Consider the following 16,959-nt stretch of genomic DNA (forward strand, 5'->3'; position numbering starts at 1 on the left):
ATTAACTGTAATACATATAATGATTCATTTTGTACAATTAAAAGCTAAGCCATCTATTTTGAGTCACTATATAGTTTAATCAATCACAAAAACTGTCTATGAGCAAGAAATAATTCTTCCAGGAAGGCAAGAAATACAAAAATGCAAAGAAGTTATATAACTCTTTCTCTAATATGATTTCTTTTCCTAGGGTCCTTCCCAGAGCCCCACCTCCAACCCTAGCCCCAGGCTCTCAATCTCATGAACCCACTCTTCCTTCATCTGGCATTGCTCACATAGAATAAAGAACAAGACGTTTTTTCTATAAACCATGGTGGCCAATCTGAGAGAGAGTAAGATTTTTTAGACACTTACATATCCTTTACTTATCATACTTTCCAGGATTTGTTTGCTAATCAACCTGGTCTTGCTTAAAAAAATGAATCACAGTGGGTGGAAGCTGAGGTAGTATTTTTTAAGTGAGTTCTTGATACTAGATGGAGGAGAAGAATTATTCCTTATGGCCCTTGTAGAAAGCAGTTGATGTCCAGACCTCTCATCAAGTCTTATTCTTCATAAGAAGATATGACAAAAAGATAATAATAATAGAGTGATAGTGGAGTTTGCAGTCTGAGTAGTCTAGGTATCAGGCAAATCCTTATCATACTACCAGAATTGCTGTAGAAAAAAATAACGTCTCCTCAAAAATGTTTACATGCTAATTCCTGGAGTCTGTGAATATTTTAGATTACATGGCTGAAAAGAATTAAGTATACAGATAGATTAAATTTACCCATCAGCTGCCCTTGAAATAAGAAAAATATCCTGGATTGTCCAGATAGGCTCAATGTTATTACAATTTTCTTTATAAGTGGAAGGGGGAAGCAGAAAAGGGGGCTATATGACAATGGAAGTAGAAATCAGTCATTTGATATGAAAGAGTCAATCTACTTTTGCTGATTTTAGTGAAGTAGGAAGGGGGTAATGAACCTAAAATTGTAGGCCACCTCTATAAAGTTGAAACGCAAGGAAATGAATTCTCCCTTAAAGGTTCCAGAGCCAGGCTCGGTGGCTCAGCCTGTAATCCTGCACCTTTGGGAGGCTGAGGTGAGTGGATTGCCTGAGCCTGCGGGTTCGAGACCAGCCTGGCCAGTGAGACCTCATCTCTACAATAAATAAAAAAATCAGTTGGGCTTGGTAGCACATGCCTGTAATTCCGGTTACTTGGAAGGCTAAGGCGGAAGGATCGCCAGAGCCCAGCAGGTCGAGGCTACGGTGGCCGGGAGTGGCCACTGCACTCCAGTCTGGGTGACAGAGTGAGACTCCAACTCAAAAAAAATAAAAAATAAAATAAATAAAGGTTCCAGAAAGGAGCATAGTCCCACCTACACTTTGACTTTAGCCTAGAGAGACCATTTTAGATCACTTACTTCAAAATTATTTGGGTTGTTTAAGCCATGAAATTTATAGTAATTTGTTGCAGCAGCCATGGAAGATTAATACAAGGGTGGAGTAACTTCTAGGATAAAAATTGCATCCCACTTCCCATTAAGTTTGTAGTCCCCTGTCTTAATTCATCTTTTACCTCCTTAAGCTCTTTCCTGAATCAACATCTATTTTGAAAGTGATCCTATTGTCTTCCCTCTCCAACTCCCCCTTTTATCTCTTTTCTTCCCCATTTTTTACCTCTCCATTGGATTATTCCCTGTTCCTCTTTTCTCCTTTTACCTATTGCTATTTTTTTAACCAACTGTTCCACAGTGAGTAGTTATGCAAACCTACACCCAAAGTTTCAGGAAGCTGAGAGGTTGAAGAAAAAGGCAGACATATCCAATTTTTAAGAAAGAAACATTTAATAGAGACTTACAAACAGAATTAATCTTTGTATTTCAAGCATTGGTAAGACAAGATGTTGGATCACCACGACATTGCTGCTAAGATTCATGGCTTATATACCATAGGTAAGTGTGACTCAGAAGAGATGTGTAAGGGTATGGATGTGAAGAAAAGGGAATGCTTATATACTGTTGATGGAAATACAAATTAGAACCTCTAGGGAAAATAGTTTGGAGACTTCTCAAAGAACATAAAAGTATATCTACCATATCATCCAGCAATCCCATTCCTTGTAAAGAAAAGAGGTCATTATACAAAGAAGACACCTGCACTTGTATGCTTATAGCAAAACAATTCACAATTGCAAATACCTGAAATCAGCCTAAATGACCAGCAACTGATTATTAGATAAAGAAAATAATGCTGCTACTGTAATTTAATTCAACTTCAAAAAGTAATACATGGATAACATCTCTTAAAATATGTATATATTTTTATGACACTCCTGTATGTATGTATGTATGTGTGTGTGTGTGTGTGATATGTTACACACACACACACACACCATGGAATACTGCTAAGACATAAAAAAGAATAAAATAATGTCTCTTGCAGCAACTTGGATGGAATATGGAACAATTACCTTAAGTGAAATAATGCAGGGACTTCTGGCAAGATGATGATGGAGCAGTTTGGCCCGTGAAACCCTCCATGAAAGAGAACACCCATAAAGACTCTTGCTCTCCCCTGGGGAGCTGCAGCTCTCACTGCTGCCAGCCTGCTCTTCACATGCTGTTCAGCCACTGCCCCAGCTGTGGCTGTTCCACCACCGCCATCATCACTGCCCCCGCCTGAAGGTGACCCATGGCTCCCAGACCCATGAAGCCCACCCCAAAGCACTGCACTACTGAAGCAGCTGCTGGCTATGCTGCTGTGATCCACCCCTCACCCGGCGCCTGGGTTGTGGAGCTCCTCCCATGCACGGCACTGGTGAAGCGGCAGCTACCACTTCCACCACCATTGCCTGCTTCCTCCGACACTGGGTGGCCCTTGGCTCCTGCCCCTGTGGAGTTCTGGCTCCCCCGCCTGCTGCACTGCTTCACCCAGTCTGGCCACAGCCGCCCAGTGCTACACTGGCCTTCATTGCCTGGCAAACTTGCATTCTACTTTCCCCAGTTTGGTGGGCTGCAGTGGAAAAAGAGATTAGCTAGAACTTTGAGAGCAACTCCACCCAGCTCTGCCCATCCCCCAGCTTGGGATCCAAGGTAACAACATCAAAATGAGAGGGACAGAAGCCCCTCCCCCATGCTAGATAGACACAGGTCAGATCTCGGTGGCAGATTTGAAAGGCAGCCCAGATCTAATCCATCCTCCACAGCAGGCCAGGGGCAACAGACCCTAACTGTGAGCAACCCTACCAGCCTGCAATGAGAGCTAGAAATCAGACTCAAAGGACATTGAATTTCAAGTAAAAGGCTCAGACTGTGCTTGGTTCATTTGTTTTAATTTTTTTTTTTAATTTTTATTCTTTGTCTGTTTGTCTTACCCATCTTTTTTCCCTTTTCTCTCTCTTCTGTTATCAGTAATGTTTTCATATTTTCTTTGGTTCTGTTAGTTTACTGACTTTATTCTATTTTATTTTTTTTCTCTTTAGACCTCATGTTTGTATAGGGGAATAGTACATCAATAAGGTGGTTGGTTAGCTTGTATGTCTGTATGATTATATGTTTTAGTTTTTTGTGTGTGTTTGCTAGTTTGTTTGTTTGTTTGTTTACTTGCATCTGTCTTTGTGTCTCTTTTCATTTGTTATTGTCTGTTTTCCTCCTTACTATTCTCTCTCTCCACCTTCCTCTTCCCCCACTCCCTGTTCCATTCTTTTCCTTTTTCTTACCTCATTTTGCTTTCAGGGAGTAAAATGATAACCCCACTGCATGGACAGATTGCAAGGCAGTGGGAAGTGGGTTCTAGATTAACCATATACCTGTAGTGGATACTGGGATCTGCAGATAGATTTTGAATCACAGTTCCCCCCTCAATTAAATATAAAAACTGCAAAAAGGATTGCCCCCAACCTACAGTCCAGCTTCAGAATCAAACAAAGTCAGAGGGTATACATAAGAAAGAATAGCAGATTGAACAAACAAAAGTAAAAGCAACCCCTCCACCCCGAACAACAGAATTAAAGAAGACAGGGGGAAAAGGAAAAAGAAAGGAGGAAAATTTGCACAAATGAAGAAAACCCAAAAGAAAAATATAGGTCTCACACAGATGTCAGGGAGGTCAGATACTGAGAAAACAGACTTTGGAATGCAAAAACAATGAAGAGCCCCCAGAATGACTGGTCACATTTGACAAACCCAGACATCAAGACATTAATAGAGAGAATTAAAAAATTGAGGCAAGACAAGAGAAAAATAGGAAGGAGTTGATAACTGAAATAATAGCAGTAAAGATTACTGTGATTGAAATAAATAACAAACTAATAAGCATGGAAAGCAGAATTAACCAAGCAGAAGAATCTCAGCACTTGAAGACCAAAATATAGAACTAATCCAAATTGTCAAAAACATAGAAAAGAAGCTTAAAAAGAAAGAACAAAACCTTCAAGAGATGAGCAGTTACTTCAAGAGACTGAACCTAAGAGTAATTGGACTTCCTGAGTCAGAAAGAGAGACAGAGACCACCCTGGAATAAATATTCCATGAAATTATTCAAGAAAACTTCCCTCATCTCATCAGTGATGCAAAAATTCAAGCACAAGAGATTCAGAGAACCCCTGCAAGACAACAAATGAGAAGACCAACTCCCAGACACATAATAATTTGCCTAAACAAAGTAGGTATAAAAGAAAAAGATCGTAAGGGCAGCAAGAGAAAAAGGTCAGACTACCTCCAGGGAAGACTAATTAGGATAGCAGCAGATTTATCTACAGAAACCCTTCAGGCTAGGAGAGCTTGGAGCACAATCTGCAAAGTTTGCAAAGATAAACAATTTCAACCAAGAATAACCTACCAGCCAACCTAAACTTCATTGGTGAGGGAGAATTAAAATCTTTCCCAGACATCTAATCCCTAAGAATTTATGCTGCCTCCAGACCACCTCTACAAGAAACACTTAAGAAAGTATTAAACACAGAAGAAAAGGAAAAAGAATGACAATGTTCTTAACAAGAGTACAGGAAAAAGTTGGAAAACACACATGAATCAACCCAAAAACCAAAAGAAAGACAACAAACAGGAACAACAACAACTCTATAAGAACCTCATGACAGGGATAAACCCTCCCATTTCAATAATTAGCATGTATATGAATGGATTAAATGTATCACTGAAAAGACATAGAATGGCAAAATGGATAAAGTATCATGAGGCAACAATATACTGTCTCCAAGAGACTCATCTCACAAGAAAGCATATCCACCAACTCAAAGTAAGAGGATGGGAAGCAAAATATCAGGTGAATGGACCACAAAAGAAAGCAGGAGTTACAATCTTAATTTCTGGAAAAAAATAACTGTTTAATCTATCAAAAATCTAAAAGGATACAGAAGGTCACTACATAATGATAAAAGGTTCAATCCATGAACAAGAAATTTCCATCCTAAACATATATGCACCCAAAATAGGAGCACTAACTTTCATAAAGCAGCTTCCAGGCAAACTTTAAAAAGATATTGACTTGAACACTATCATAGCTGGGGACTTTAATACCCCACTCCAACCCTATACAAATCATCAGGACAAAAATCAGCAAGGAGATCCACAACCTCAATGTGACTCTTGACCAAATGTACTTAATTGATACCTACAGAACATTCCACACAACAGCCACAGAATACACATTATACTCATCACCGCATGGAACGTACTCTGTGATCAACCACATCCTTGGTAATAAATCAAGCATAAACAAATTTCATAAGATTGAAATTTTGCCATGCATCGTCTCAGACCACAGTGGAATAAAAATAAATATCACCACCAACAAGGTGTCCCCTAAAACCACAAAGACATGGACACTAAACAACATGATGCTAAGCAACTTCTGGGTCAACACAGATTTCAAAACAGATTAAAAGATACCTGGAAGCAAATGAAAATGAAGAAACATCTTATCAAAATCCCTGATGTGCCATGAAATCAGTAGTAAGAGGGGAGTACATATCTCTACAAAAGCACATGAAGAACATGGAAAGATCACAAGTTAACAGCCTAAAAAGTCTCCTAAGGGAGCTGGAAAAGCAAGACCATCAAAACCCTAACTTCAGCAGAAGAAACCAGATAACCAAAGTAAAAGCCCAAATCTGCAACACCGAAGACAAAAAGATAATATGAAAAAATCAGTGAAGTAAAAAGCTGGTTCTTTGAAAGGATAAACAAGATTGATAGTCCCCAAGCTAGACTGACCAAGAAAAAGAAAGAAAAAGCCCAAATAAACACAATCAGAAGCACAAAAGATGAAGTCACATCTAACCCTGAAGAAATACAAAAGATTATCAGAAACTACTATGTACACTTGTATGGAAACAAATTTGAAAACCTAAAGGAAATGGAGGACTTTCTGACATCACACAACCTGCCTAGGTTGAAATAAGAAGAAATTGAGACACTAAATAGACCAATAACAATCAAGGAAATTGACTATATCATAAGAAAACTACTGACAAAAAAAAGATTCATGGTCCCCTAGCTAGACTGACCAAGAAAAAATGAGAAAAAAACCAAATAAGCACAATCAGAAACACAAAAGATGAAGTCACATTTGACCCTGAAGAAATACAAAAGATCATTAGATACTACTACATACACTTGTATGGAAACAAACTTGAAAACCTTAAGGAAATAGAGGACTTTCTGACATCACACAACCTACCTAGGTTGGAACAAGAAGAAATTGAGACCCTAAATAGACCAATAACAATCAAGGAAATCAACTACATAATAAGAAAACTACCTACAAAAAAAGCCCTGGTCCAGATGGCTTTCCAGCAGAATTCTACAAGACATTTAAGGAGGAGCTGATACCAATCCTACTGAAGGTATTCCAGGCGATTGAAAAAGATGGCACCTCTCATTCTGGGCATTGAGGCTCTATTCTTCGAAATCTAGGTGGACCCACTCTCACCCCTCCTGTTCAATAAAGTATTGGAAATCCTGGCTAGAGCAAACAGAAAAGAGAAGGTGATTCGGGGTATCCAAATAGGAAAAGAGGAAGTCAAGTTATCTGTCTTTGCAGGTGATATGATTGTGTACCTTGAAAACAAGAGAATCTGTCAAAAACCTCCTTACACTGATAAAGGCCTTTGGCAAAGTCTCAGGATACAAAATAAATGTACAAAAGACAATCGTATTTCTCTACACCAATAATAAACAAACAGAAACCCAAATAAAAAACACAATTCCATTCACAATAGCCACAAAAAAAATGAAATACCTTGGCATCTTCCTAACCAGAGACATGAAAGTCCTTTACAATGAAAACTACAAAACACTGCTCAAAGAAATCAAAAATGACACAAACAAGTGGAAAAATATCCCATGCTCATGAATTGGAAGAATCAACATTGTGAAGATGTCCATCTTACCTAAGGCAATCTACAAATTCAATGCAATACCCATCAAATTACCAGCAACATTCTTCTCAGACCTAGAAAAAACAACACAGGAATTCATATGGAAACACAAACGTCCAAGAATAGCCAGAACAATCCTCAGGGAAAAAAAAAAAAAAAAAAAAGCAGGTGGTATCACATTACCAGACTTCAAACTTTACTATAAAGCTACAATCATCAAAACAGCTTGGTATTGGTACAAGAACAGGCATATAGATCAATGGAATAGAATTAAGATTCCAGAAGCAAAACCTCAATTTCTTAACCAACTCATCTTCAACAAAGCCTCTACCACCTATCACTGGAGAGAGGAGAACCTATTCAGTAAATGGTGCTGGGAAAACTGGCTGACCACATGCAGAAGATTGAAACAGGACCCCTATCTATCCCCATGCACAAAGGTTAACTCCAAATGGATCAAAGACCTAAATGCAAAACCTCAAACCATAAGAACCTTAGAAAATGAAGGAAATACCCTCATGGAAATCAGAACTGGCATCCAATACCTGAATAAAATCCGAAACCAACAGGTCATAAGAAAGAAGATAGACAAGTGGGACCTTATTAGACTGACAAGCTTCTGCAAAGCCAAAGGAGCCATCAAGAGAGCAGGGAGACAGCCTATAGACTGGGAAAAAGTATTTGCCAACACCAGGTCTGACAAAGGCTTAACATCCTGGATCTACAAGGAACTCTAATGTGCTGAAAAGAAAAAAACAAACAATCCCATTATAAAATGGGCAAAAGATATGAACAGACACTTCACAAAGGAAGACATCTGAGCAGCCAACAGACACATGAAGAAATGTTCAACCTCACTAATCATCAGGGAGATGCAAATCAAAATCACACTGAGATACCACCTAACTCCAGTCAGAATGGCAATTATCAATGACTCAAAAAATAACAGCTGCTGGAGAGGGTGTGGTGAAAAGGGAACACTCCTACACTGTTGGTGGGAGTGTAAACTAGTGCAACCTCTGTGGAAAGCAGTGTGGTGATTCCTAAAAGCTCTAAATATCAACCTCCCATATGACCCCGTAATCCCCCTACTGGGAATATATCCTGAAGAACTCAAATCACTCTATAAAAAAGATACCTGCACACATTTGTTTATCACAGCATTGTTCACAATAGCAAGAACCTGGAAGCAACCATGCTGCCCATCAAAAGAGGACTGGATTTAAAAAATGTGGTCATATACATGATGAAATACTCCGCAGCCATAAAAAAGAACAAAATCATGAATTTCACAGCAACCTGGATGGAACTAGAGTCTATAATACTGAGTGACCTCTCACAGATACAAATATCCAAGTATCACATGTTCTCACTCATATAATGGACCTTGAACATCCAATGTAATACTATAAGAAAATGACTGACGGTACTGGGAAACTATGGTGGGGGGAGGGAGATGGGATTAACAGTAGCAAATATCTTTCTGGAGATGGGGAAACACCTCTTATCAACAGGATGCCTGAATGAAATGTAATTGTATACCTAACCCCTAACTGTACCCCACAGCATCATAATAAAAAGTATTGATTAAAAAAAAAAAAAAGCCCTGGGCCAGATGACTTTCCAGTAGAATTCTACAAGACATACAAGGAGGAACTGATATCAATCCCACTGAAAATACTCCAGGCAATTGAGAAAGATGGAACTCTTCCCAAAACATTTTATAAAGCGAACATCACATTGACTCCCAAGCCAGGTAAAGACTCAACAAAGAAAGAGAACTACAGGTCAATATTTTGGTGAACATAGACGCTAACATTCTCAACAAGATCCTAGCAAACTGGATTCAAAAACACATCTCACAAATCATCAAGTAGGCTTCATCCCCAGGATGCAAGGCTGGTTCAACATTCATAAGACCTTAAATGTAATTAAATATGGCATCAGACATAAAAACAAAAACCACATGATTATATCATTAGATGCAGAAAAGGCTTTTGATAAATCCAGCACCCCTTCTTGATAAAAACCCTCAAACATCTAGGTCTAGGTGGAAAATACCTCAAAATAGTAAATGACATCTATGAAAAACCCACAGCCTGCATACCTCTAAAAAGACAAAAATTGGAAACTTTTCCCCTGAAAACTGGAACAAGACAAGGATGCCCACTCTCACCCCACCTGTTCAATATAGTTTTGGAAGTCCTTGCTAGAGCAATCAGAGAAGAGAAGGCAATCAGGGGTATCCAAATAGGAAAAAAGGAAATTAAGTCATCTCTCTTTGCAGACGACATGATTATATATCTTGAAACCCCAAGAGAATCTGTCAAAAACCTCCTTGCACTGATAAAGGACTTAGGCAAAGTCTCAGGGTATAAAATAAATGTGCAAAAGATAGTGACATTTCTATACACTAATAATAAAAAAACAGAAACCCAAATAAAAAGTTCAATTCCATTCACAATGGCCACAAATAAATGAAATACCTTGGCATCTTCCTAATCAGAGATGTGAAATACCTCTACAATGAAAACTACAAAACACTGCTCAAAGAAACCAAATATTACACAAACAAGTAGAAAAATATTCCATGCTCATGGATTGGAAGAATCAACATTGTGAAGATATCCATTTTACCTAAGGTAATCTACAGATTTAACACAATACCCATCAAATTACCAGCAACATTCTACTCATACCTAATAAAAACTATACAGGAATTCATATGGAGACATAAATGACCAAGAATAGCCAAAACAACCCTCAGCAAAGAAAACAAAGCAGGAAGGTATCACACTCCCAGATTTTAAACTTTACATAAAGCTACAATAATCAAAACAGCCTGTTATTGGTACAAAAACAGGCATATAGAACAATGGAATAGAATTGAGATTCCAGAAGCAAAACCCCATTTTCTCAAACAACTCATCTTCGACAAAACCTCTACTACCCACTACCGGAGAAGGGAGAACCTTTTCAGTAAACAATGCTGGGAAAACTGACTGATCACATGCAGAAAATTGAAAAAGGACCCCTACCTATGCCCATACACAAAAATTAACTCTAAATAGATCAGAGACCTAAATGCAAAACCTCAAACTATAAGACCTTAGAAAATTCAGGAGATATTCTTATGGATGTTGAAACTGGCAACCAATTCCTGATCAAAACCCCAAGTGCCCATCCCATAAGAAATAAGATAGACAAATGGGACATCATTAAACTGACAAGTTTCCTCAAAGCCAAAGATACCATCAAGAGAGCAGGGAGACAGCCTACAGACTGGGAAAAGATATTTGCCAACTCTATGTCTGACAAAGGCCTAACATTAAGGATCTACAGGGAACTCAAACAGCCCCATTACAAAGCGGGCAGAAGATATGAATAGATATTTCTCAAATGAAGACATACGAGCAGCCAGCAGATACATGAAAAAATGTTCAGCCTCCCTAGTCATCAAGGAGATGCAAATTAAAACTACAATGAGATACCACCTAACTCCAGTCAGAATAGCCATCATCAATAAGACAAAAAGATAAAACAAAAAATAACAGATGCTGGAGAGGATGTGGCAAAAAGGGAACATTTCTACACTGTTGGTGGGAGTGTAAACTAGTGCAGCCTCTATGGAAATCAGTGTGGCAATTCCTAAAAGCTCTAAAAATCGACCTTCCATATGACCCTGCCATCTCCCTACTGGGAATATACCCGAAAGAACTCAAATCACTCTATAAAAAGATACACACGTATGTTATTGCAGCATTGTTCACAATAGCAAGAACATGGAACCAAACATGCTGACCATCAAAAGAGGACTGGATTAAAAAATGTGGTACATATACACGATGGAATATTACGCAGCCATAAAGAAGAATAAAATCATAAACTTTGCAGCAACTCTATTATAAATTAGAGTTTATAATACTGAATGATCTTTCACAGAAATGAAGGTCTGCATATCAGATGTTCTCACTCATAAGTGAACCTGAATATCTATCGAAATACTATAAGAAAAGGATTGACAGTAGCTGGAAACTGCAGGTGGCTGGGGGGGCAGATAGGTGGGATTTACAGTAGTTGATATCTGCCTGGGCAAGGGGGAACACGCTTCATCAGCTAGGGTATCTGCACAATGAATATTTGTATACCTAATCCCGAACTGTACCCCACAATTTTAAAATAAAATCATTGAAATTAAAAAAAAAAAGAAAAAGAAATAATGCAGAAATGGAAAATCAAACATTGCATGTTCTCATTTATAAGTAGGAACTAAGCTATGGGTCTGCAAAGGCATACAGAATGGAGACTCAGAAGGAAGAAGGTAGGAAGGGTGTGAAAACGAAAAATTTATCTATTGGGTACAATGTGCTGCTGTGTGGGTGACAGGTACAGTTATAAGCCTAGATTTCTTCACCACTATGCATTACATCCAAGTAACTAAAAACCACTTGTATTCCTAAAGTTCTTAAAATAAAAATACATTAAAAATAAAAAAAGAAGGAATGTTTAAGAAAAGTTGTTTGAACTTAGGGCAGGATATATGGTAAGTGCCTGCTCTTACACATGAAACAGTAGACAAATTGGAAATCTTAGAGGTCTTTCCCAAACTGAGGTTAATCAGAAGTCAACATAGCAGATTAGCGTCCTAGGTGGAATTGTTTTGGCCTCCACACTCACCTTCCAGATTTTCTGTTCCTCACATAATTATCCTTTCTTGGAGGTAGGTAGAAGTCAGAGGTGGAAAGAAGGGAGTGTAAGGATATCTGAGTTCCTGTTGCACACTTTTTTTTAAAAAGGAATTTCACTGAGCTTCAGCACTTGCCTTGAGAAATCAGTGAAAGTAAACAATATTCCAGCAAAGAGCTACAGAACAATAGGAACAATGCATGGCTCTTGGTAACCCAGTCACATAAAAAGCATGAGTTCAGTTACAATTTACTCTGATCTACAACTTTTGATCTTACTGGAAACAGGACTCCATTAGGGAGTTTCTTAAAATGCAAAGATTTGTATCCAAATTTCTGTCTGCTCAGAATAACTGAATACACAGAATTGAAATCACAGGTTTCCTTTAAATAAAAAAATACTAAATATAAGAATGTTACAAGAAACTAAACAGGGGAGACTAAAAAGGAAACAAAATGTACTAAACTGAATGATGACTACTGAGAAATCATAGCCAAATTCAAGCTTCATTGTAAAATATTGTGCAAATTTTAAACAACCTCAGAGTTTGGCCAAGGGGTCAGTCTGGATAGAAGAGGCATAAAAAATTCTTAATCCACCTTTCACTGCCATCCTGTTCTTGCTAATCCTGAGCAGTGTGAAGAACTGCAGAAGTTTCAGGTTGCTAAGAGGTCTATAATAAGCGATGTGCTTGCCATGCATATACCCCAAATAGTCATAAAGATCGGTACAATAATGAAAATGGCTTATATTTTAATTCATATTTTGTGACTCAAGTACTAGATAAAGAGTCAAAAGATATGTGTGACAAATTTTTCCCATAATCATAGAGGCAGAGAGTGAGGCTCTTTCACAGGAATCAGGAGAAGATGACCAGACCTCAACCAGCAGATGTTGAAAGTGGACATTCAAGAAAGGAGCTGAGATCTGTGATAGGCAGTTAAGGATTGAGGGACAATTGAGATTAAAGGTGCTGAAAGGTTCTCCTAATTCCATGTTTTTAGTCACATTATGTTAAAGGTAGCATTAATAATTCCCACAGGGAAGAATTTTAGAGAATGACTGGGAGTATGGAACAAAGAGTACCTGAAGTCTATTCAGACATGAGAAATTTCTGGTCTTTAGCTTTTGTCTTAATGAGAAAGCCATGATTGCAAGCATTCTTTACACTTAGAATAACATGTATAAGCCGGGCTCGGTGGCTCAGTCTGTAATCCCGCGCCTTTGGGAGGCTGAGATGAGTGGATTGCCTAAACCCGCGGGTTCAAGACCCGCCTGGGCAGCGAGACCTCATCTCTACAATAAATCAAAAAAATCAGTTGGGCTTGGTAGCACATGCCTGTAATTCCGGCTACTTAGAAGGCTGAGGCAGAAGGATCGCCAGAGCCCAGCAGGTCGAGGCTGCGGTGGCCGGGAGCGGCCACTGCACTCCAGTCTGGGCGACAGAGTGAGACTCCAACTCAAAACAAAACAAAACAAAACAAAAAGAATAACATGTATATTCTTCATCATGACCCTGTCTCTGTCTATTCCTCCAGCACCATTTTATACCATTCAAACTCTGTTCACCATACTTCTAGTCTTCACGCTATGTCAAAACTCAGTAATCTTAAATCACTCCTTGATTCAATTTTTTTTAATCTACAATAAATAGAATAAAAGTTCCTTGAAGGCCAGAACCTGGCTGTCTTGTCGACTCTGTATAGCACATATATTCTCTAGTGGCCAACACATTACAAGTGCCTCAAGACATATTTGTTGAATAAATAAGCAAAAATTCACAATATGGCATTTACTGTGGCCAGAAGCTCAAACACAAGGCATATATCCAAAGTCTTCAATATAAAATTTCACTGTAACACCAGAGAGAAATATATTATGAATCATATTTTAAACTTAACAATAAAGTCTGTGAATATAGCCTTTTTTCCACAGGATAATGTAAACATCTCTTTATAGTTTCTTTTTCATTTTCCAAATGAATCTTTTTGCTGATTCCCACAGATGTTTATGGGTTTCTGTGCTCCCTTCTCTGCTTGCTTCTCTGTACTTATTTTGAAACTATGGAGTGGCAACCTCAGCACTGCCTTGGACTTGTTCAAGTCTATATTCATCTGGGGAGTGGGCAAATCATACTATCAAATACCAAGCAGTTATACATTGTATTTAACTCAGGGAGCAAGCTTTTTGGAAAGATATAGGCAGCAGGAAATGCATGCCCCAAAGACACACTGGCAATTAGTTCTGGCCCTTCAAGCACAGCTATATGGAGAGAACCTAGTACTACACCATTAATCAGAGTTCTTACTAATGTAACTTGGGAGGATAGTACTCCTTTGGAAGCAACCATCCTACTTATGCCAGTGCTGAAGTTATGGTTCTTAAGTATTGTATCAGAGTGTCCTCAGAACCAGGAGTGTGTCTTCTCATAATCAGCAGTTATGTCCGGGGTAATCTACTTTAAGAATAAAGAACAGAGAGAAAATAAGGAGGGAGGAAGAGAAGAAAGAAAGGAAAAAGCAGGGAGTGAAGATGTGACACCAAAGAAGCAGAGGGGGGAAAAAAGGACAAAGAGAATAAAATGAGAGAAAGGAAAAAAACAAAACCAGAGAATATAAAATTTAAAATGGAGGTAGAAAAGTGTTTAAGAAAACAATACATCTGAATGGGGATAGTTACAATTGTCTCAGGATTTTTGTCTTACTCCTGTGGCTGGTGGATGGGTTCTACCCATGGGCACCTTCTTTTTGTTATTTTCTGGGAAAGTTTGGAAATTTACTCACACTTCTCAGTTGCCATCAGGGCCACAGACTTGGGATAAAGGACTAGATTAAAGTATAAGAGATGACTGAGATGATATCCTAAATTTACTTCTCAGTTCTTTCCTATTTTGAGGCTGAAAAGAGACTTGTCAGAGAAATCTTGACCAGGCATTTCACTTATGAGGGATTCAGTGCAGAATTCATTCAAGGGAGGAACATTTTTAAATTGGAGGAGACAATTAATAGCATATGTCAGGTGAATACTCATTCTATAATTTATCATCAATCCAAACCCATCCTTGTGGTATCAGGAGAAGAGTGAGGCTTTTCAAGAGACCAACAAACTTACAGATGAATTCCGAAGTACGCCAGGGCTCTGCTACCTAACTTCAGGTGTCATGTCTGAAAAAGACATACTGGGGACTGGGCTTAGTAGCTCAGCCTGTAATCCCAGCACGTTGGGAGGCCGAGGTGAGTGGATTTCCTGAGCCCGCAGGTTCAAGACCAGCCTGGGCAACTTGACAGGCCCTCGTCTCTATAATAAATAAAAAATTAGCCAGGTGTGGTAGCGCATATGCCTCTATTTCCAGCTACTTGGAAGGCTGAGATGGAAAGATCGCCAGAGCCCAGAAGGTTGATGCTGGAGAGGCTGTGAGCATTCCACTGCACTCCAGCATTGGTGACAAAGTGAGATTCCAACTCAAAAATAAAAAAAGTTATACTGGGGGATGGCTAGACAGAGGAACAAATGCAGGCAATTGTCCTTCCTGAAAGTTTCTCCCACCTTTTGGTCATCATATGTTTCCAGTCACCCTTTACTTCTACTCACTCCAAGTATACTTCTAGGAGCTAACTACATACATGGTGACCACAGGGGGAGCATTTTATTCATATGGAAGGACTGTATAACTTCTTACCTAAACTAGAGCACTTTTGAGAGTGACAGGGGTGCTATTAATGTAAATAGGAAAATTTTAGGCAGAACAGGATGCATAAACACTCTGCTCATGATATGATGCTTCCTGCACCGATCAAAGTGGATTGGATCAAGGCTTAGGTATGTCCTCAGTACCCTGAAAGTTCCCCAAGGGCATGAAGCATTTCTATGTTCTTCACCATTGCACTGTACATTCTTACAGAATGCCTTTCTGATGAATAAAGCTATTAAATGCCAACGTCAGTGGCCATGTTTTCTGCAATGTGTCCTGGAGAGATGAGAAGGCAGATATTGAAGACAGAGTAACAGAAACCAGGAGTAACACATGACCAGCATCATAGTTCCTGTATCCCACTTCCAAGGTGCCTTGGATGCTCCTTTCTCTATAACCTCCAATTGCCCTTTGAAGAAGAGAGAGAGATGGTGAAAAACATCAGAAATTCTGAGGATAGGTCAGACACAATGGCACGTCTGTAATCCCAGCACTCTGAGAGGCCAAGGCAAGAGGGTTGCTAGAGCTCAGGTTGGAGACCAGCCTGGGCAACATAGGGAGATTTCATCTCTACAAATATAATAAATTAGCTGGGTGTGGTGACAAACACCTATAAGCCCAGCTACTTGAGAGCTACTTACGAAGGACAGCCTGAGCCCAGGGCATCGAGGCTGTGGTGAGCCATGATTATGCCACTGTACTGTAACCTGGGTGACAGATTGAGAGACCATCTCAGAAAGAAAGATAAGAGAGAGAGAGAGAGAGAGAGAGAGAGAGAGAGAGAGAGAGAGAGAGAGAGAGAGAGAGAGACTAAAGATATACTACAAAAGGACTGACTTCACACTCAGCAGCACACTCACCTGGTGCTTAAACATCAATAATTGCCAACTTAACCTGAGCCCTCTCTTAGATCCATCAACACAACACTGAACAAAAATATGTTAAGAGATTATTGTGCTTCTATTCTTGGGACAAAAGTGTGAACAGAAACAGAACATACCATATCTCTGCACCCATGCAGTTGGCATTCTAGTTGAAGGAAACAGAAAAAATTGGAGGAAATAGATAAATAAAATAATTCCAGATAGCAAAAGTGTTAAATAAATAAATAAATAGGGTAATGGGATAGAAAATGACTACAGAGAGTGTTTCTTTTGGGTGAGATGGCCAAAGAAACCTCTTTGATGAGGTAACA

General features: G+C 39.0%; 1 pseudogene; it reads left to right on the forward strand.

Moving 5' to 3' along the window:
• The first annotated feature begins 2,679 nt into the window (after nucleotides 1-2,679).
• The window catches only part of LOC103277345, a 102,387-nt pseudogene continuing 88,107 nt past the window's right edge, over nucleotides 2,680-16,959 (forward strand).

The sequence above is a fragment of the Carlito syrichta genome, unplaced genomic scaffold (genome assembly GCF_000164805.1).
Source record: "Carlito syrichta isolate Samal-C Ts95f unplaced genomic scaffold, Tarsius_syrichta-2.0.1 Scaffold317398, whole genome shotgun sequence".
NCBI classification, from domain to species: Eukaryota; Metazoa; Chordata; class Mammalia; order Primates; family Tarsiidae; genus Carlito; species Carlito syrichta.